This window comes from Octopus sinensis, linkage group LG25, assembly GCF_006345805.1.
Source record: "Octopus sinensis linkage group LG25, ASM634580v1, whole genome shotgun sequence".
Classification (NCBI taxonomy): domain Eukaryota; kingdom Metazoa; phylum Mollusca; class Cephalopoda; order Octopoda; family Octopodidae; genus Octopus; species Octopus sinensis.
In genome coordinates this window covers 26416777-26440776 of record NC_043021.1, presented here as the reverse complement: position 1 = coordinate 26440776, position 24000 = coordinate 26416777, and the positions used below count along the sequence as shown (strand labels likewise).

Below are 24000 nucleotides of genomic sequence, written 5' to 3'. Positions count from 1 at the left end.
TAGATGGATATAGATGTGTGTGTGTATATATATATATATATATATATACACACACGTTTTATAGCCTCAGGCTGAGCAAAGCCTTGTGAGTGGATTTCGTACACAGAAACTGAAATAAGACTATATGTGTATATTTGTGTGTGTGTGTGCGTCTGTGTTTGTACCCCTACAATTGCTTGACATCCGTTGTTGCTGTATTTACATTCTTCATAACTTAGCGTTTTGGCAAAAGACACTGATAAAATATAAGGTTACCAAAGAATAAATCCTGTGGTTGATATTTGTTTGACCAACGGTGGCGCTCCGGCATGGCTGCAGTCACATGACTGAAACAAGTGAAATTATAAAAAAAACAATACCATTTTAATCCTGAGTAAGGCCGGGTATCTCTGCTAATATATATATATATATATAGATGGATATAGATGTGTGTATATATATATATATAGATGGATATAGATGTGTGTGTGTGTATATATATATATATATATTGATAAAACGGTAAGATAACAAAAGAAAGAAAGAGACCTCAATATTATGTAAATAGAGGAAATTTATCTATACAATATGTTACATTACTCGGTAGTCAAGATAAAACTCTGAGTTTCAGATTTCCACTTCGGCATCTGAAACTCAGAGTTTTATCTTGACTACCGAGTAATGTAACATATTGTATATATATATATATATATATAGATGGAGAGAGAGAGAGAGAGAGAGAGAGAGATACACGAATGAGCAGTTGTTTCTATATCAAAACCTAAGATACACAAATATGAACAAAAATGAAATGAAGCAGAATGAAAAAAAATGGCCTTCACAGATAGATGTCCAGATGTTACATAAACAGAAATACTGTTGAGACGAAAAAAAATCCATGGTAATCCTTTATGGCTGCTCAGGGATTTTGGTGAGAAAATAATACAATAACGTGCATTATGCTTACATAAGATATATTGCAGATTGATACAAACATATAAATATGAAATAAGTCAATTTAAGCTATAATTATATCACCACCTAATCCCTTCACTTGAAGAAATAAATCCAGTTCCATTGGCTATATCCACTCACAAGTCTTTGATCAATCCAAACGCTATAGTAGAAGACACTTGTCTGAGGTGATTTGCTGTGGAACTGAACTCAAATCCATGGGGTTAGGAAGTGAAATTCTTAACTACATGTCAAACACACACACACACACACACAAAATATAAGGTGGCGAGCTGGCAGAATCGTTAGCATGCCAGGCAAAATGCTCAGCGGTATTTCATTTGTCATTATGTTCTGAGTTCAAATTCTGCCGAGGACGACTTTGCCTTTCATCTTTTCGGGCTCAATTAAATAAGTACCAGTTACGCACTGGGGTTGATGTAATCGACTTAATCCCTTTGTTTGTCCCCTCTGTGTTTAGCCCCCAATAAAGAAATACATATAAAATATGAGTATGTATAGGTATTTGTTTATGCTTCACTGAAAATCGTAAGAGACTGCTTACTTAAGAAAGAGTGAAAGGTTGCTGACTGGAAGGGCATCCAGCTGTAAAACAATGCCTCAGTAATTTGTCCAATCCTGTGCTGGCATGAGGCAAACAGGTGTAAAACAAACGCATATTGATGGAGGCAGACGTCAGTCTCTTGTGAAACTGTAGATCTGAAGACACTGCCTGTCAGTCTTGTTTCTTGTGTCTTTTCCTTGTTTCAGTCATTTGACTGTGGCCATGCTGGGGCACCACCTTGAAGGACCTTAATTGAACAAATTGAACCCAGAACTTATTATTTTGTTTTAAGCCTAATACTTATTCTATCGATCCTCTTTGCTGAACCACTAAGTTACAGGGATGTAAGCAGATCAACACCAGTTGTCAAGCAGTGATGGGGGACAAACACCAATACACACACACACAGACATTGATATATATACACACACATGTATATAGAGACCAAAGTGTACGTACGCCGCTATATGTTTTTATATATAAAAAATACAAAATGGGACAAGAACGCAAAACATCCAGACTGTTAGGTGAAACAAAACATCCAGATAATCAATACAAAGAAAACAAGGATGGGTCATTTGGAGTTTTCTTTCCTCAGTCGAGTTCCAGATTATCTTTACAATTTCGGCTGGTATATATATAAACTCACACATAAGTGTATACTAAATAACATCCAAATAAATTCTTGTTTTGTTGAAATCGTCTCTGTTTGCAGAGAGGTGGGTGAGTCACTTGATGGCAAATGGCACCAGCCGCAAATGAGAAAAGGGAGATAATCTCAACAATCACGTATTCTTCAAAACTGACATGCCATTTAGGAGAAGGTAGTGTGATTGTCTGGTGATAAGAGGACACCTGTGGACACCTGTTTCTGTTGCTATAGGCATCATCAACACAATGTCCTACCTTATCTTCAGCTCCCATAGCTCATTTTCATTTCATTTATTATGCAAATTAACGAGGCTGTAAATATGTGCTAAGCCTTTTTCTTTTATATGCCTAAATATCTTGTTTACTGAAGATCAGATAAGACAGTGGCTGTACTGATGATGATTATTGAGACAGAAACGTGTGTCCTATTCTCATCTGTCTGTTTGTCCTCAGACAATCACACCACTTTTTACTTAATGGCATGTCTATTTTGAAGAATTTGTAATTCTTGAGATTATCCCGTCTTCTTGTTTGGAGTTGCTGCCAGCTGCCATCTAGTAGTTAATCCACTCTCTCTGGGAGTGGAGACAATTTCTGTTAATCAAGAATTTAATCTTGTATGTTATTTGATATACCTTTATTTGTTTTTGTCCAAATACACACTGCTGGTCACTCTGACTCATTTATATTCATGTGTGTGTGTGTGTGTGTGTATGTGTGTATACACACATGTGCATGTGTATTTATTTACATACTGAATGAGTTGATTTAACCCCAACCAGTGAATGCACAGCTGTGTCTTTGCAGTTTTGTTCTTCAATGGTTTCTGCTGTCTGTCTGCAGCTACACTCATACAAATGTCAGTGTATGCATATGTATACATCATCATCATCATTATCATCATTGTCACTTGAAAGTCTACTTTGCCAAACTTTCACATGTCAAATGGAATTTGTTGAAGCAAGGTTTTGCTATGACCAGTCGTCCTACTGTCATCGGCTGTCACCTGTTTCCAAGCAAGGCAATGTTGCCTCATGGACCAGACGTGTTTCACATGGAAGATTGGAAGGGTATGACATTGCTTGTGAGATGGTAACACTCGTTTACAATTACCACATGATGTTAACATGAGCAAGATACACACACACACACAGGGACATAACAATTGCTCCATCTTCAAAGATGATTGCTGTCTCCTTGCCCTTTGACATTGTCTTCTGGCTTCTCTGTCCGTGACCTCTCAGATAACTTCAGTCCTGCTGTAGGTCATGCAGACCAGTTTGGAACAGGTGACAAACAAAAGTTATAACCTTCCGCCAGACTTTGTGAGATAAGAGGTTGCCCAATCCTAGTTTCAAATGACTTTGAGTTTCAAATGTCTCACTGGTTCAGTCTGCACCCATCACCACTCTTTTGATCCGTAACACTTTCAGTGGATTGAATGACAAATGAGGTCACCATAAAGAGACATCTGTTTGTCAGTTGATTGGAGTAATAAATGCTTGTGCAACACAAATACCTACGTACCTAAATACTTAGAGAAATTGGGCTCGTCAAAACCAAAAAGGAGAAAGTGAATTTGAAGACTACAGATCCAAGCCATCAGAGGAACTGAGAAGATCTGTAAAACTTTCTGGAAGTTTATCCTTTAAGTTTATATGAGCAGGCCAAGATATGCATGGGAGTATGTACATAAAGCAGAACATAGAAACAAAAATTACCGGTTGCTGTTGTTGGAATTTCAATGAAGGAGCCTCGGACTTGGGTTAGAAACCAGCTCTTTCTCCCACACACGCATGCACACATGCACATACACACACGTGACTTGCTTTTTTTTTATTTTCACGAACCAATTCCACTGCAAAGGCATTAGTTGGCCTGGGGCTATAAACACTTACTGAAGGGTGCCATGCAGTAGGACTGAACCCAGAACCCCATCGTTGAGAAGCAAACTTCTTAACCACACAGACTTGTTTTGTTTATTTACTGTTTCACGTGTTGCTGTTTATTATTACCATTAATGTTGTGATTGTGACTAACGAGCTGTTCATCATAAAATTCCATTATTAATGTTACTCGGCAGGGTGCATGGCTCGGAGATCAGGTTGAACCCTTACTTCTCTGCACTGAAAGGCCACAGCTGTGGTATGACAGACATGGAATTAGAACGGTGCCAGAAGGAATTGCCAAACAAATTCTTCAAATGGAGCCAACTGGCAGGAGACCTGGAGGTGGAGCAGGAACAGGAAGAACAAGATGATTGGATAATATCCAAAGCCTGGGTTGGCTACACCTGGGTATCCAGTTGGAAAGTCTGACGACAGTTGCTTCTGATGGGACCTTATGGAGGAGGTGTATGAGGACGCCCCTTCCATGACCCTCCCAGGAATAGCAGGCAAAGATGAATAGCTGGGTGGATGGATGGTATTATAATTTCATTTTGCCATAGCTGGACCGATAACCATATGTTAGGACACAATTTACTTATAATGGCCAGTATTACTAATGTCTGGTAGTGAGCTGGTTTGAATTCATTGATGCCCTCAGCTCCACATCAGAAGATAAACACAGAGTGCAATGTTAATTAATAACTGAATGGCAAAAGAACAGGACTTGTGTAATCACGTCCATCAGCTTACAGTCGTTTCAGCTACAAGCAACTCTGCCCCCTCCTTTGGCCGCACAATTCCTTATAGCTGTAATGGCTGTAAACTAATAAAGGTCACTATGTGACGACATTTGTTCTTTTGTCATTTGTTTACACCGGGCAAAATGCTTCGTGGTATTTTGTCTGTCCTTTCATTCTGAGTTCAAATTCTGCCGAGGTTGACTTAGCTTTTTATCTTTTTTGGGTTGATGAAATAAGTACTTGTTGAACACTGGGGTCAGTGTAATCGACTCACCCCCTCCCCAAAAATTGCTCCCCTTCAGGCAAAATTTGAAACCATTATTATTATTATTGATGGTGATGATGACAATAAGAAAAGTGCGACTGTTATCAAATGAACAATATTTCGACAATATTTCGTGTGTCTTGCACATTCGCACCCTTCTTATCGTTTCTTTACCTTCGGGAGGAGTAACGTCAATCCTTAAATATTACCAAAATGAAGGAGATTGAGATGTTTATTTTGAACTTGTGGAAGACACACGATGTGTAGAAATATTGTTCAATAACAGTTGCACTCTTCTTCTTGTTCCCTTACCATCAGAAGGCTCTCGTGTCTTGCATGGTTCTATTCATGGGCCACATCACACCCCTCTTCCCATGGAACTGTTAGTTCAATTATAATAATTTCCTTGGTCTTTCCAGAGTTGTATGGACAACCTGGAAAAACTGCAATCTCTCCCCTAAGTCCACTTTCATATCCCATGGTTGAGATCCTTGCAGCAAGCTATGTATTATTTTTGCTGAATTTACTGGTTTCTCTCCCTCTTTCATGAACTTAATTGCTGATGTTACTTTTCCTTTGGTGATGATGTTTCTTGTGCCTTTCCTGCTCCAGAGTGGGAGCAAGTGTTGCAAGCACCCTATCATGGTGCCATTTATATCTGCCTTGAGAAAGTGCTATTCTGCACTCTGCCATGATGTGTGCCAGAGTGCCCCTTTCTCCACAAAATCTACACTGCTGGTCTTCCCTCAAACCCCATCTGTGCAGGTTTGTTGGCATTGGGAGTGTGTCATGCACTGCCCACAGCTGGAAGGAGATGTGAAAAGGTTCCAGCCTCCACAGGTCAGTCCATGTGAACTTTCTCTCAGGAAGATCCCATTTAGTCCACCCTGGGATACCAACTCCACAGCTCTTGATTTTCTTCTTTCTTTCTTTCTCCTGGTATTGCAAAGCTTCCTGGGTCATAGCCTGCCTCTCCTTGGTGCCTGCTTTCTTATATTGTTGAAAATAGGAAGAACCAAGATTCTGGCGACCCCTGCATGTAACTCCAATGATGTTGCATAGCTCCAGCATCCCTTCAGCATGAGCGACTGCAGTGCTAGCTACCCACTTTTGCCCAGACATCATTATAGACAGATGTAGGTTGTGAGTGAATGAATGTGTGTGTGTGTGGTGTGTGTGTGTGTGTATACATCATCGTCTGGGAAGCCAGAAGGCTGGTGCAGCCTCCTGGCTTCCCAGACCCCAGTTGAACCGTCCAACCCATGCTAGTATGGAAAGCGGACGTTAAACGATGATGATGATCATGATGATGTATACATACACACACGCACGTGTACACACACACATTCATTCACTCACAACCCATATCTGTCTATAATGATGTCTGTCATGCAGGTATTACTACATATGTATATATAAATGCTTGGTGGGAGAGATCTTTAGAAGTAGTACTTAGCTTCTGTTACCATAATCCCTTTATCTCATTTTAGTGTTCAGGGCCCATGTCTCGTTGCTGTGGAGTGTCAGTTTGTACATAAATATCACACAATCTACATCTGTTTCTGACCTCATTCCTGATCTCTCTCTCTCTCCAGCCAGGTAACCTTGTACCTCCTCTACAGCAAGACACCTGTTTCTGTCTCTCTCTGCCTCACTCTAACCTTTCATCATCTGACACAAGATCTCCTCCTCCTCCACTCTCAAAACGTTCTTTGTCTTGCAAGTTACTTGGTGACCTTGTCAGTGCAGGGGCCACTTAAAAAGCGTCCAGTCCACACTGTGAAGTGGTTGGCATTTGGAAGGGCATCCAGCTATAAAAACCTTGGTGAAACTGACCTTGCCTGTGCTTGTGCTATGTAAAAAGCACTCTGCTGGGTGCTTGGTGTTAGGAAGGGCATCCAACTGTGAAAACCCTGCCAAAACAGTCACAGAAGTCTGGTGCAGGGTTCTGCCTGGCCGGCTCCTGTCAAACCGTTCCATCCATGCCAGCATGCAAGGCGGAGATTAAACAATGATAATGAATTGTAATAGTTTTCTGAACTTTTTACAACTTGTTCTTACTCAGACTTCTATATTTTTCAGAACTCTCACCTCCACTGCTAATTAAGTCACCAAAATTAACAGAAGACATTAATTACTTCTACAAAGTCTTCCAAGCATTTGAGAAAATCTATTTCCAATCTCCTCTTGGTGCTTATTGCCTCTCAGTGTTTACTGCATACAAAATCTTTTTGACCATTAGCTTTCCTCTGGTTCCTGTGTCTGTGTGTCCATGGCCTGTCCTGGCTTCAACATATGGAATTCCTTTTGGCATAACAAGCTAAGTCGTTTCTCTTTTGAATGGTAGCAGAGTCCTGTCTTCTTTCCTTCCTTTTAATACTCCATTCTTTGATAAGTTAACCTAGAGGATTCTTCATTGTAGGTTTTTGCTTCTATTTCTAGAATTTCTTCACTGATTTTATTCCAGATTCAGCTCTAAGGACTGAGTTCTCATGAACAGCCAGTCTTATGGTTTGCAAGACCATGCTAAACAGAAGGGGACTGACAACTAAGCCCTCGTGGAGCTCATTACTCTCACCTTGGTCACTATATCTCTGTACATATTTTGTACAATCCTTATCAGTCATTTATCTACCTGTAGCTTCTCCAGTGACCACCAAATCACAGAGCAATGTTTCCTGTCAAAGCTCTTATTCGGGTTGGCAAATGCTACATGCAGAGTCATGTTTCTGGCTAAGTATTTCTCTTGCAGTTGTCTCACTAAGATGGCATCGGTAGTACTTCCTTTTGGTGCAAAACCAAAATGCATTTCATCTGGGATGATTCTGTTCCTAATCAACCAAACTTCTTTTGTAACTTTTGTAAACCTCATCTAATAGTTCGATACCTTTGTAATTTTCCTGTCTCTTTAGTGCATCTCTTTTGCCCTTGTAGCAGTTGATGCTGACGCTGTTGTGCCACTCTTTGTATATGGCACCTGTCTCTATTAATTGACTGGTTATGCAGGTGACTAACCTTTATCCTACTCCACCAGACATTTTAAGCATCTCATCTACAATTCCTAATTGACCAGATGACTTCCCTGGCTTCCTATCCTCAATTACTCTATCTTCCATACAGCCATCAACTTAGATGGCACGTTGGTTTGCTCTGTAAAGACCCTTTTTCTTCTGTGCATTCTCTTCATTCAACAGCCCTTCATAAAAACATCAGAGCTGTGTTGTTAAGAAGCTCACTTCCCCAACTATGTCGTCTACTGCACGGGACCTCTCAGGCAACTATTTTCTGCTATAGCCCAAAGCTGAACAAAAACTTTGCGAGTGGATTTGGTTGATAGAAACTGTGTGGAAGCCTATCTTATGTGTGTGGGTGTGTCTCACCCCCCACTGCCTGACAACCTATGTTGGCTTATTTATGTTCCCATAACTTAGTAGTTTAGCAAAAGCAACTGATAGAATAAGTCCTAGATTGGGGTTGATTGTTCAGCTAAAGCCCTTCAAGGCGGTGCCCCAGCATGGCCTCAGTCCAATGACTAAGACAGGTAAAAAGCTAAGCGATCTCTTTCCTTTCAGTATCGGTGAAGAGCAAAAATGTGTTGCTTTCATTTCATGTCCACTTCTTGTCTTCTTTTATCTTTCTCTTCTTTCAGTCATTGGAGTGTGGCCATGCTGGGGCACAGCCTCGAAGAGTTTAGTTAAGCAAATCAATCTCAGTACTTATTTTTTAAATCTGCAGAGTTTTGCTCTCAGTTTCTTTGGCCAAACTTACAGAGATGGAAACAAAAACTAGCTCCAATCATCAAGTAGTAAGCCTGGACATGCACACACATATATATGTATGTATATATATATAGACAGGCAGCTTGCTTACCAACTATGTGGTTCCAAGTTCAGTCCCACCACGTGGCACCTTGGGCAAGTGTCTTTTACTTTGGCCTCAGGCTGACCATAGCCTTCTGAATGGCTGATGTTTCTAGATGGAAACTGAAAGAAGCTTGTCATATATGTGTGTTTGTGTGTCTGTGTTTGTCTCCCCCACCATCGCTTGACAACCAATGTTGGTGCGTTTATGTCCCTGTAACTTAGAACTTTGGCAAAAGAGACCAATAGAATAAGTACTAGGCTTACAAAGAATAAGTCCTGGAGTTGATTTGTTTGACTAAAGGTGGTGCTCCAACATGGCTGTAGTCAAATGACTGAAACAAATAAAAGAATATACAGCAGGCTTCCATCTACTAAATCCACTGATAAGGCTTTGGTTGACCTGGGGCTATAGTAGAAGACACTTGCCCAAGGTGCCACGCAGTGGGACTGAACCCTAGACTACGTGATTGACAAGCAAAACTTCCTACCACTGCCACTTACCTTGATTTCTCTTTATATACTGCCTTGTAATCTTAAACTCTGCTCACCTGCTTCTATCTTTGCTAATTGCACCTGAAGTCTAGTGTCTCTTGTAGATCTGTGGCTTTTTCTGAGGTTTAAAACTAAAGCCATATAATTGAAGTATGGAACTACGTAACATGTCTTTGCTAACACACGAAAAATGACTGGCGCTTGGTTGGGAAGTGATGCCACAGCCATGCACCATCAGATTACCATTTATTTCAAAGTTTGCAAAATTCTGTGAATGGTAAAACTTTCAATAACGATGAGGAAGTTGCTTCAGTTTTTGGCTGATGAAGACCAGTTGTTCTATGAGCGCAGAATCAAGAAGTTGCCAGAAAGATGGCAAAAGGTCATCGAACAAATGGAAAATATATAACTGATTAAAGTTCATTCTTTGTATGAAAAAAAAATGGTTTTTATTTCACACTAAAAAACCGAAATTACTTTCTTTCCAACCCTAGAGTACTTAGTTTCCTTTAAAATTTGGTTCATTATTCACTTTTATTCATATAAGTTCAGCTTAGCCTGCATGCAGGAAACTCCAATTGATGTCCCTCCATTAATACAACATTTAATACATAAACTTGAGCCCTTCTTACTTTTACCTGTGATAATTCATTGAAGGTTTTAACACAAGGACTGAAGGTGCCTTTAAGTGGTTACCTGACTTACTAGAAACATCAGCCAAATCTTGTTCAGTCTTACACTTGAGAGTATCTTGTATCTCCATAAGGCCGCCATTTGCCCTGGCATTGAATATCATTGTTTGAGTTGCTACAATGGCAAGTCTCCTTTCTATTAGGGTGAAGTCTTTGGCTCATCGTTGAAATCTTTGTTGTGTTTCTTTAAAAAATTTTTCTATGGCCACTGCTCTGATGAGCTTTCTGGTTTAGTCCCCCCCTCTCATGTATCACTTGCTTGTCATCTCAGATACATCATTTCTCTGTTGAGATTCTTGTTAGTCATAAATCTTTATATTCTAAGGGCTTCTTGCCTCAAACTGCTGATCCCTGCAACTCCTTACCATTGTCGTGTTTTTCTTTGGACTATGATATTCAATCCTTTAACCCTTTTTAGCATTTAAATTGACCATGTCCAGCCAAAATATTCTCCCTTTCTTACGTTTAAACTGGCCAGATCAGGCCTCTCACACTGACCCTAAAATGTCATCCAAAAAATATACATTCACATTATCGAAATCTCAAAGCTACCAGATAATGCAAACGATGTGAATAAATAAACATTTCATTTGACTGAGGAATGGTAAATGCTAAAGGGTTAAGCTTTCTTTGAATTTGTTGACCCCTTTCTTTTCCTTCTTTATAGACCCTTGTGCTGCAGTGGCCTCAAGCTTTGTTAGGGACAAAATCATATAATGGGGAAAAAAACTTTCTCTTATACTGGGATGGAGAACAAAGTTGGAGATAAATTATTTGTGAAAAGATGAAGTGGGCAGAAGTGGAATGTCTTCTCTGTGGTCAAACAAGTACAATCGTTAACTAACGATATCTGTGGTGTAACATTGGGAGGGAGGAATCAGACAGGACAGCCTCTTTACGTACCTTGCGTCTGCTGCTGATGGAAGTGTGTTAGGTTTAAAGAAGGTGGTGGTCTGAGTGCTGTGTGGCTATTAAACAGGCCCCTCCCCTCACCCGCAACCCATGCTATGCCTGCCGAGGGAATCATTAATGTAACTTAATTAACAAATTGCTCCTTCTCATTTTAATTTGATAATTGTAAAGATAGGATGACTGGAAGAAGAGAGGGAGAGAATGATGATTGATATTTATTTCTTTATTGCCCACAGGGGGTTAAACATAGAGGGACAAACAAGGACAGACAAAGAGATTAAGTCGATTGCATCAACCCCAGTACATAACTGGTACTTATTTAATTAACTGCGAAAGGCAAAGTCGGTGGAATTTGAACTCAGAACATGAAGACAGACGAAATACCACTAAGCATTTCACCCGGCTTGCTGCCTTAATGATGAGTGATGGTGATTGAGAGAATAATGAATGTTATTGATTGACACAAAATTACAACATTTTATGGTATATCAACAATTTAAATTCAGAATTAAATTGATTTTCAATGGGTATTTATTTTAATATCCAGATGTAGCTCATCCTCATCTGACATCTTTTTCATGCTGGCATCGGTTGGACATTCGACAGGGACTGGCAAGGCTGGAGAGCTACACTAGACTCCATTTTCTTTTTACAGAACATACTAAGTGTCTTTTGTGTACCAATGGCACATGTGCCATTTATGTGGTGCCAGCACAGGTGTTGGCAAGCTTTCCACCCACATGGTTCTGCGTTTAATCCCACCTGGGTGTCTTCTACCCTTCGGCTGACCAAAGTCTTGCAAGGATTTTCTAGACGGAAACTGTGTGCCAGCCCCTAGTATGTGTGTGTGTACGTGTGTTTACGTATGTATATGCATATATGTATTTATGTATGCATGCATATATATATATATTAGTATATTATGTATATATGTATTTTTTTATTGTATTTATATTTGTGTAACATTGTCCATTTTTTTCGTCCTTGTTTTTGTATACATTCGATGCTTTCTTCCAAGGAATCTAATGCTCTTAGCTTAGTTTTTCCTTGGGGCTGGCCAGATTGGAGCAATCTCAAGAATAATCAGCCGAAATTGCGAGGATGATCCGGTTCTTGACTGAAGATAGAAAACTTCGAATGCCCTGTCCTTGTTTTCTTTGTATCGTCTATCTGGATGTTTTGTTGTCCCTTTTTGTATCACCAAGTTGTCCGGAAGCTTTGCGTTCTTGTCCCATTTTGTATTTTACATATATAAGTATATGCATGTGTGTGTGTGTGTGTGTTGTGTTACTGTCTCCTTGCCTTGCCATCACACAATAGCTGTAAACGAGTGTCACCATCATATGAGAAGTGCTCCTTGTTTCAAATCTTCCATGAAATATGTCTGGCCATGGGAGAAATGTTACCTTGTGTGGAAACAGGTAAGGGTTGGCCACAGGAAGAGCGTCCAGCTGTAAAATAAAATCTGCCTTAAAAATCTGTCCAACCCATGCAAGCTTGGAAAAGTAGACGTTAAAACGACGACGACGTTGATGATGATGATGATGATGATGAGCGCCAAGTGATGATTTTCAAAGTGAACTCAGAACTGAAGCTGGTTTGAAATTACTAGAAATTATTTGTTCAAAGTGTTTTAACCCTGAGTATGGTCTCATTGATTGGGCAGATAAACTATCAGAGGCATACTAACCTGGACCATCACTTTTATTTACTCTTTTACTTGTTTCATGCACTGGACTGTGGTCATGCTGGGGCACCACCATATCGAGTTTAGTCCAACAAATCAACCACAGTACTTATTTTAAAGTATGGTACTTGCTTTCTTTTGGCAATATTGCTAACTTAGCGACAGGGACGTGAACAAACCAACACTGTCAAGCGGTTGGAGGATAAACACAAGGACACACAGACAGCTATAAGAAAAAAGAAAAGAAAAACGTTGCCCCAGCAGACATTGACTGGGAGTGAAACCGAAACCACGCGTTTTCGAAGCAAACTTTTCAACCACTCAGTCATGTCTGCTGTTGGTGGTGCTGTGACATGAAGAAGAATTAGCTGCTATTTCTAGCGTGTCGGGTAACTCTCACATAGAGGCTCCTTGTTGGAAAACTATTTGACTCACTAATATTATTTCTGCTGCCGCCCGGACTGAAAATGGGGGAAATTAATCCAGGTTCTTCCTGTTGAGTATCTTTTATTTATCAATTTGATTATCGTATTTTGTACATTTAATCACGTCTTGGCAACCCTGCCACCAGCGACCGTTTGTGGTGGTGGTGTGTATATATAGGGTTTCTAATTAGTTTTCTGTTTGGATGTATTTATAAAAACTTCTGTTAGTTTCATAGACGACTATATATACAAGGCCCGTTATAAACAGAGTATATATTCACGGGACTTTGTGTGTGTACATATATACATACATACACACACACACACATATATATATATATATACATACATATATATATATATATACATACATATATATATACATATATATATATTTAACACTGGCATACAGAACGTAACGTATATAGATCTAAGTATGTGTATGTTTATTGTACATTACACGTCTAGCTGTAGACTTGTAAACGTATTTGTATATAAGAGAGTGTATAAACAGTGCGTGCGCGTGTGCTTTCTATATTGATAGAAGTTCGTATATTTCACCCTCTAAGACATCTGTGTGTACGTTTAAATGCATCTGGCTATAAATATATAAACTCTTCGTGCATGCGAATGTATGTATGTATGTATGTATGTATGTGTGTGTGTGTGTGTGTGTGTGTATATATATATATATAATATATATATATATATATATATATATATATATAATGTGGAATGTATACTGCTCTACATCTTAGAGTGTGCTTCTTTCGGATTTATGTTTTTTACAAACGATATATATACATATATAAATTTAATTATAGGATATGTTAACCCCGGAAATACTGGTTCAATACCAAGTATTTTGGGGGAATGAAATTCCCTTAAAACAATAGTTATATATTAAGCATATAGTTTATATCCAGTTGAATGGAGACAAGGAGGTTGACAATGATTTATTATTAACAAATTGGTTATCTTCGCTTCTTACAGCCGTTTCAATTAATACTCAATAATTTAATTACAAATTAAATTACATTAAATTTACGTTTATGTGACACGAATATAATTTCATCAGAGGAAAAAAAAACGATGTACCTTTGGATGTTGTATCTGGGCCTATCAATTCATTTGACTAAAACAGTCAAATGTATTTTACATATGTATATAATGTATGTATATAATTATGAGAGTAATCTGGGAGTTTAGAAGTGAGCGTGTGTGTGTGTGTATATATATATATATATATATATAAATGCTTAAAATACATTGTACATATACACGTGCCCTTTCCTTGCATTTAAGGGTGATTTGATTGCTATTTCTAGAACTTCGACCGATTACACAGACTCTCCGAGGTTCGACTTCCATAATAATATTTAATAAGTCAGTGACTTGTTTAATAACATTGGCAGAAAGACACCCAGCTTTTGTGGGAAGAAGTGTTACAACCAACTAAATCGCCCCATTATTTAACCGACCGGTGCAACCCCGAAATGTTATTTGACAAAATTATACTTTAACACGATTATGAAACTATAGCCTAAAAAGGTCGTGTGTACTACAAGGAATTTTTCTTTTTCTTCCTATGCTGTTCACTGAATGAAATCTGTTGATCCATCGGCCTGGCTTTTAGTAAATAATTCCTTCTAATATAGGCACAAGGCCTGGAATGTTCTGGGGTGGACCTCGTCGATTATATCGGCTTAGTGTTCAACTGCTACTTATTTTATCGACCCTGAAAGGGATGAAAGGCAAAGTCGACTTCGGCTTAATTTGAACTCTGAACTTAGGAAATCCGATTTAGTAAAAATTGATACCGTTCTGAGTTCAAATCCTGCCTTGATTGTCAGATTTGTCTTTTTATTTTGGGGGTTAATAATTTTGAATATTGCTGACTTTCTGTACCCCTGTTCGATCGGTTCCATTCATTTAATTTTTATACGTTTTTACCTGATCCTAGAATGCATTGTCCTGCATCATCTCCAACATTTTTGCGAATCCTTAGAAGTGAATAAAGAAAGCATCGTTGGTCAGGGTAATCCTGGATCTGTGGGGTTCCTTGATTGGCCCCTAGCTGCACTTTCCCCCATATCACTCACGTTATCACATGTTGCGTATGCTTCTTCCATTTCTTTCTCCTCATCCTTTATGTAAATTTGTTGTCTTTGTGATGTTCCCGTCGTCTATGCCCCTGTGGCTAATAAAAGAAATTATTTTTATCATTATTATTACTAGTTGTAGTAATAGTAGTGGTGGTGGTGGTGTATGTGTGTGTGTGTGTCCATGGGGGGAATCATAACGTTTGTTATTCTGATGTCTTTCGAAATTCCTAGTTTCTTATTCTCTTGTATCAGTTGAATTATGCAAAACGTTTTAGAAAGAAACCGAGCTGTACCTTGCAATACACACATTTAAGTCAAAACTTCTTGTGGATATTTAAAATACTAATGTGGGCCCCTGATTTATTATCTTGCTGGTGTGACCCCCCCCCCCTCGCCGTCCCAGGGAGTCATACGGCCCCCTGGTCGAGAACCGCTGCGCTAAAGCGCAATGTAGTCCTTAGCGCCATCGGACCCTGTCAAACCGTCCAACCCCCGCAAGCAATGACATGTGGGATGTGAAATGATGATGACTGGAAGTGCACGGCTGTTACCAGATGTTGAGGCAAGGGGACAGAAACGTGTTTCAGGCTCTCTCTCTCTCTCTCTCTCTCTCACTGACAGACTCCAATGGGACTGGTGTTGATCTAAGAAAAAGAGAAGTTGCTATGGGGAATGGAAAATCCAAAAATTTTGGACAAAGTCCTTTTTTAGGGGAAAGTGAACAGGATTAAAAAATAGAGACATCAGAATTTCATATCCTCAATGTTAGAAAACCTCCATAAGGTTTTGGTTGCCCTGGGTGCCATGTTGTGGCACTGAACCCAAAAGCGCACTGCTGGGGAGCAAACTTCTTAGCCATACAGCCACACCTATACCTATATCTACATTCATGTCTCTCTGTCTGTATGTATGCATGCATGTATGCATGGATGTATGTATGTGTGTGTGTGTGTGTGTATGTATGGATGGATGGATGTATGTATGTATGTATGTGTGTATGTATGGTTGTATGCATGTATGTATGTATGTGTGTGTGTATGTATGTATGTATGGTTGTATGTATGCATGTATGTATGGTTGTATGTATGTATGTATGTATGTATGCATGCACATCTAATGGAGGTCTCAAAGGATATTTTAAGATCCCTAAAGACCAGACCCTAATTGCAGCTCTTGGTGGTCCAAAGCAGATTTGCATTTTAAGTGGGTGTCTTTTCAAAGCATTGTCTGGTTTAAAAAGCCACATCAGATGCCATGATGGACCTAAGGTGTGAGTATGAGAGGTTGTCAGACTCTGTACAAGGAGTAGACCACCACCACCATGTCTGTCTGTCTGTCTGTCTATTGTGGGGCTTGTTCAGCCTCTATGAAATCTGCTGTTTAATGTCCACTTTTCCATGCTTGAATAAATGAGAGTTTGCTGAGGCAAGTCTCCATTGCCTCCATGTCCTCCCTTCACAATGCCAACAACTTTACAACATTTACTGGGTGCTTTGTTGTTTTCAAGGCACAAGCAGAAGTTTGCCATACAGCCGAGAGGGAGGTGGCTTTCTGCTTGGAGAGAAAGGGCAAGAACAAGAGAAGCTCCTTGGCTGTAGATGTACTACATGGTTACATGGTTACCAACATTTCTGAAAAGAGATTGGTGGTGGTGGGGGGGGGGGGCTGAACATGTATGTGTTGGGTGTTGGCAACTGTTTATCACAATTTATAAAACCTAATTTAGTCCAAATAGGACATGTTCATTTTTATATTTGTCTGTTCTGCCATAACTTCTTATGAACACACCTTTTACCTTTGTTTAGATCTGCATATAAAGCCTGACCCAGTTGAAAGCCTTAAGCATTCTTCCTGTCATTTCTTTTTGATTCTATATTTAGATTGTTTTTAGTTATTATTTTGTTGTTGTTCATTTCTTTTTGATTTGTGTAGGCCCCACCCTTCATGTCCTGCATTTCAACTTTTGTTAAAAGCAATCACTGTCGTCATAATTATTATTATCATCATCATCATCATCATCATCATTATTAGTGAGTGAGTGAGAGAGCAGTGCATGCCATCAAAGTGACACTGGGGTAAAATATACGAAGCCCAGTATACCCATCATGACTACTCGTTTGATAAGGGTACACTGGGTACATGCATCACAACCATATGTGCGCGACATGGTGATCTCATATCAAGATAAACAGCACATGACCTTGCAGGTGGGGCCCAGTTAGAATTTTCTTCTGGTCGAGTAACCCATCCAGCTCAAAAAGGTCCCTGAATAAGGGTTGTTTAAGGATGTTGAGGGAAACATCCATGTTTCCAGAGGTGAATTATTCAAACCCCAAAGAATCCCTCTCAACACATGCCTATGATGCTCCCCAACTACTTCTGCTTGTGATCAGAGATGCACATATCGTCAGCCACTAAGGGACATGCTCAACTGGTTAAGGTCAAACAACTGACAAGCAAATCTGTGGTATTGAGCAGAATATTTGCTGTAGCCCATCTTTTATACCAAGACAAAACAATGTACATGATAACACTTCCAATCAGTTAAGATCAGAAGCCATGAGAGCCACTGCCTGGTACTGCATCAGGGCATTTATTATTATTATTATTATTATTATTATTATTATTATTATTATTATTATTCTGCTTGTTGCACAGCATTTGTTGCTGGTGTTACAATCTTTTCTACTCTAGGCACAAGGCATAACATTTTGGGGGAGGGGGCCAGTTGATTAGATCAACCTCAGTATGTAACTGGTACTTAATTTATTGACCCTGAAAGGATGAAAGGCAAAGTCAACCTCAGCGGAATTTGAACTCAGAACATAAAGACAGATGAAATACCACTAAGCATTTCGCCCAGTGTACTAACAATCCTTCCAGCTTGCCGCCTTGTTGCAGGTGATAAAATAACGAGTGTCAGGTATCCGCAACCGGGGATTGGGCTGGCACCTTTAAGTGTCAAGCGTTTTCCCAAGTATTCTGGGTGTGCTGTTTTCTCCAAGTGCCTACCCTAGTAAACTACTACATAGCAAACACTCACACATACACACACACACACATGAATGCAGGAATACAGACACATGCACAATAGCATACACACACACATACACATAATTACACACACATCTATGAACAAAAAAAATGTATGTGCATATATATATATATATATATATATATATATATATATATATATATATATATATAAATACGTATACACACACACACACACAAATATATAATGAAGAATCATACATTTTTAGAATTTTTTTGGCATTTTCTGCTATAGGCACAAGGCCTGGAATTTAAAATGCTGTAAATAAAATTTATTTAAAAAATTCTAAAGATGTATACTTTTCCATTCTTTATTATATCTGTCTAATATGTTCTGGAATTCTACTTGGAATTCTTCAAAGCAAACCCAAGAGTTACCAATCAAAAAAACTGTTTAGAATAAATGGTTCTAAATGTTTCCTAATACTCAGAGTGGTTAGCCAACAATGGATTGTAACAGAGTCCTTGTAAGGTATCTGCCTGGATTTAAAATCCCTATTCCTTTGTATATTATATATATATATATATATATATATATATATTATATATATATATATGTGTGTGTGTGTGTGTGTGTGTGTGTGTGTGTGTGTGTATTAATACCATGCCCTCACATTGTTGTTTTTTATTGTTGTCTTTTTTCTCCATTTTTTTGATTAACTATATGGGAGTGGCTTGGTGCAGGAGTGGCTGTGTGGTAAGTAGCTTACTTACCAACCACAGGTTCCAGCTTCAGTCCCACTGTGTGGCACCTTGGGCAAGTGTCTTCTACTATAGCCTCAGGCTGACCAAAGCCTTTGTGAGTGGATTTGGTAGACTTAACTGTAAGAAGCCCATTGTATATATATATATATATATATATGTATGTATGTATGTATGTATATGTTTGTGTGTCTGTGTTTGTTTCACCCCCACCCCCAACTATCGCTTGACAATCGATGTTGGTGTGTTTACGTCCCTGTAACTTAGCAGTTTGGCAAAAGAGCCTGATACAATAAATATTAGGCTTACAAAAGAATAAGTCCTGGGGTCGATTTGTTCAACTAAAGGTGGTGCTCCACCATGGCCACAGTCAAATGACTGAAACGAATAAAAGAATATATATATATGTTAGGTCAGGGTAGGGTTTAAAGGTCGGGTATTTCCAGAGAATCATTCAACCCAAGTTCTAAGCTATCAACACTCTTGGCTCCACACAATAGGCTTCTTCCAGTTTCCATCTATGAGATACACTCACAAGACTTTGATTGGCCCAAGTCTATCATAGTGTGAACTGGGAATAGTGGAGGCACATGGCCTAGTGGTTAGAGCAGCAGACTTGCAGTTGAGGGATTGCTGGTTCGAATCGCAGACCTGGCGATGTGTGTGTTTATGAGCGAATCACCTAAGCTCCACGCAGCTCCAGCAGAAGGTAACGGCAAACTTCTGCTGACTCTTTCACCACAACTTTCTCTCACCCTTTCCTCCTGCATCTTGCAGCTCACCTGCAATGGACCAGCGTCCTGTCCGGGTGGGGAACCTATACGCCAAGAAACCGGGAAACCGGCCCTTATGAGCCAGGCATGGCTCGAGAAGGAACAAACAACAACAACTGGGAATAGATCTTTCAAGTGTGTTATGTTCAAAACATAAATACGTTCAAGTTTGACTTTTCTTTATTCGGGATTTTTCACATTCCTTTCAGAATCTTTGGAACAATGATGTTCCTAAATGCTTGAGGCAAGACGCTTGGAGACTTTCACAATCATCATCATCATCATCATCATCATCATCATCATTTAATGCCCGTTGTCTATGCTGGCATGGGTTGGACGGTTTGACCAGGGCTGACAAGCAGTTACTGTTTAGCCCAAGGTCAATCCTGAAACATGCCAATCAAAGACATTCTTGCCGTCCCCATCCATTTTTTCTCTCTCTGGCCTAGTCTCCCTCAAACTATATCCTCCATTGTGTATTTACTTCCTCAACATGGTATGGTATGATTTTAGGAAGATTCAGCTGTTATTTCTCAGAGGTTGAGTGACCACACAAGACCTCATTTGTTGCCTCCTGATGCAACCACTCCAGTTAGGGAAGGAAATTCTTGGCTTAAACATCAAAGAATTTCTTTGTTGAGGAGAGAATTCCTGTAAGAAGAGGGTCAAGTATTTTATATCATTTCTTCAAGAGCTTCTCTCACCAGCCATTCAAAATTGCTCGCTAAATAGCACTCACTTAACGTTGTTGTATTGAGTTTAAAAGTGACCTGCATTAAATTGTATTATACATACGTACATACACACAGACATACACACACACATACATACACACATAGATACATACATGTCTCTCTATGTGTGTGATTGTATGTATATATGTATACATATGTGTATGCATATATATGTAGGTGTGTGTGTGTATATATATATGTGTATATATGTATGTATATATATATATATATCGTAATTCCACCGTCGTGGAGGTCTTGAAAGGCGCGATCCAGAGAGGAGTGGACAGCGTGCTGTGACCAGCGGTGTCAAATGGACGCCTGACGGACTGGTTGGTCAAAGTGCTCAAAGTGAGTGATATATATATATATATATATATATATATATATATACCGTCTGACTGGACCTCATGCTGGTGGTACATAAAAGCACCCAGTACACTCTCAGAGTGGTTGGCATTAGGAAGAGCATCCAGCTTTAGAAACTCTACCAAATCAAGATTGCTGCCTGGTGCAGCCATCTGGTTCACCAGTCCTCAGTCAAATCGTCCAACCCATGCTTGCATGGAAAGCAGACGTTAAACAATGATGATGATGATGATGATGATACAGTAAAGTTTATTTGCCAACGTAATGTGTCATTCCTATATAAGGACGATGTGTCACACCAATGAAGCTGAGTTTCACCAATTGGTTGGTAACTGATGAACAATTAGGGACCTTCTGTGTTTGTCTCCCATCCAGTTTTACACTCACTATACATTATGTCGTTTGTTTATTTACCATGCATTTTTTCATTTATTATGTATGTGTATATATATATATATATATATGTATGTATGTTTATATATAAATATATATGTACGTATGTTTATATATATATATATATATATGTGTGTGTGTGTGTGTATTTGTATGTATGTATATATATATATGTGCGCATGTATGTATGTATATATAGGTATATTTATATATGTATGTATGTATATGTATATATATATATGTATATATATATATATAAGTATGTATATATATGTATGTATATATACTTAATAAATAGGGTTCAGCAAACATTTGCTTTACCACATACTGAAGTTTAGAAATAGCAGCCAAAAACTTTTTTTAATGTAGAAGAAATAGCTAACGTTTTTTGGCTGCTATTTCTAAACTTCAGTATGTGGTAAAGCAAATCTTTGCTGAACCCTATTTATTTAGTATTACTTAAGTTTACCATGAAATGGTCCTTTTTCATGCCGAATTCTACTTGGTGAAATTATTGATTACTTATTAATTAATTAATTTTACCCTTTGTTATTATTGTATGTATATATATGTATGTATGTATATATATGTATGTATACGTAAGTATGTATATATATGTATGTATATATATGTATGTAATATGTATGTATATATATATATGTATGTATGTATATATTGTAGTATATATATTTATGTTATATATGTATTATATGTATGTATATTTAATATATGTATATATATGTATGTATGTATATATAGTATATATATATATGTATATATATATGTATATATCTATATGTATGTATATATATGTCTGTATAGATATGTATGTATATTATGTTATATATATGTATGTATGTATATATAGTATTTATATATATGTTATATATATGTATATATATATATATATGTATATATATATATGAATATATGTATATATATATGTATATATATATATGTATTATATATATTATATATGTATATATGTATTTATATATATATATAAAATAAGGGACGTTAGCCATCTGAATGTGGCTAGGGACAGGGCAGGGCGGTGGGGGTGTTACTGATGCATTTAGCCCCAGGCGATCATCAACGTCACCAGGAGGGCTGACGCCATCACGGCGTCCTCTAGCCTGTATATATATATATGTGGATGCGCAATGGCCCAGTGGTTAGGGCAGTGGACTCGCGGTCATAGGATCGCGGTTTCGATTCCCAGACCGGGCGTTGTGAGTGTTTATAGAGCGAAAACACCTAAAAGCTCCACGAGTCTCCGGCAGGGGATGGTGGTGATCCCTGCTGTACTCTTTCGCCACAACTTTCTCTCACTCTTGCTTCCTGTTTCTGTTGTACCTGTATTTCAAGGGACCGGCCTTGTCACTTGCTATGTCACGCTGAATATCCCCGAGAACTACGTTAGGGGTGCGCGTGTCTGTGGAGTGCTCAGCCACTTACACGTTAATTTCACGAGCAGGTTGTTCTGTTGATTCGGATCAACCGGAACCCTCATCGTCGTAACCGACGGAGTGCTTCCACCAATATATATATGTATAATATTATGTAATTATATATATATATATATATATGTATATATATGTATATATAGTATATATATGTATATATATGTATATATATGTATATATATTATATGTATATATATGTATATATATGTAGATATATATATATATATATATATATGTATGTATTGTATATGTATGTATGTGTATGTATGTATGTATATGTATGTATGTATATGTATGTAGTATATGTATGTATGTATGTATATGTATGTATGTATATGTATGTATATATGTATGTATGTATGTTATGTATGTATTATATGTATGTTGTATATGTATGTATTATTATATGTATGTATGTATATGTATGTATATATATATATGATATATGTATATATATATGTATATATATATATATATATGTATATATATATGTATATATATATGTATATATATATATATATATATGTATATATGTATTTATATATATATATAAAAAATAAGGGACGTTAGCCATCTGAATGTGGCTAGGGACAGGGCAGGGCGGTGGGGGTGTTACTGATGCATTTAGCCCCAGGCGATCATCAACGTCACAGGAGGGCTGACGCCATCACGGCGTCCTCTAGCCTGTATATATATATATGTGGATGCGCAATGGCCCAGTGGTTAGGGCAGTGGACTCGCGGTCATAGGATCGCGGTTTCGATCCCAGACCGGGCGTTGTGAGTGTTTATAGAGCGAAAAACCTAAAAGCTCCACGAGTCTCCGGCAGGGGATGGTCGTGATCCCTCCCTGTACTCTTTCGCCCAAACTTCCTCTCACTCTTGCTTCTGTTTCTGTTGTACCTGTATTTCAAGGACCCGGCCTTGTCACTTGCTATGTCACGCTGAATATCCCCGAGAACTACGTTAGGGGTGCGCGTGTCTGTGGAGTGCTCAGCCACTTACACGTTAATTTCACGAGCAGGTTGTTCTGTTGATTCGGATCAACCGGAACCCTCATCGTCGTAACCGACGGAGTGCTTCCACCATATATATATATGTATATTATGTATATATATATATATATATATATATTATATATATATAATATGTATATATTGTAATATATATATATATATATATGTATATTATGTATAATGTATATATATGTATATATATGTATATATATGTATTATATAGATATATATATATATATATTATATGTATGTTATGTATGTATATGTATGTATGTGTA

General features: G+C 38.2%; 1 protein-coding gene across 3 annotated transcripts in view; it reads left to right on the top strand.

Annotated features, from left to right (window-relative positions):
* Nucleotides 1–24000, top strand: part of LOC115224349 (solute carrier family 45 member 3) — a 110872-nt gene that overhangs the window by 8983 nt on the left and 77889 nt on the right. Inside the window, exon 1 of one of the 3 annotated variants that reach the window (XM_036513473.1) lies at nt 13051–13184. The exons of the other annotated variants lie outside the window; for them this stretch is intronic. The gene's annotated coding sequence lies outside the window, so the exon portion shown is untranslated. Of the gene's footprint in view, nt 1–13050; nt 13185–24000 lie in introns of those variants that run through there. 3 annotated transcript variants of the gene reach the window in all.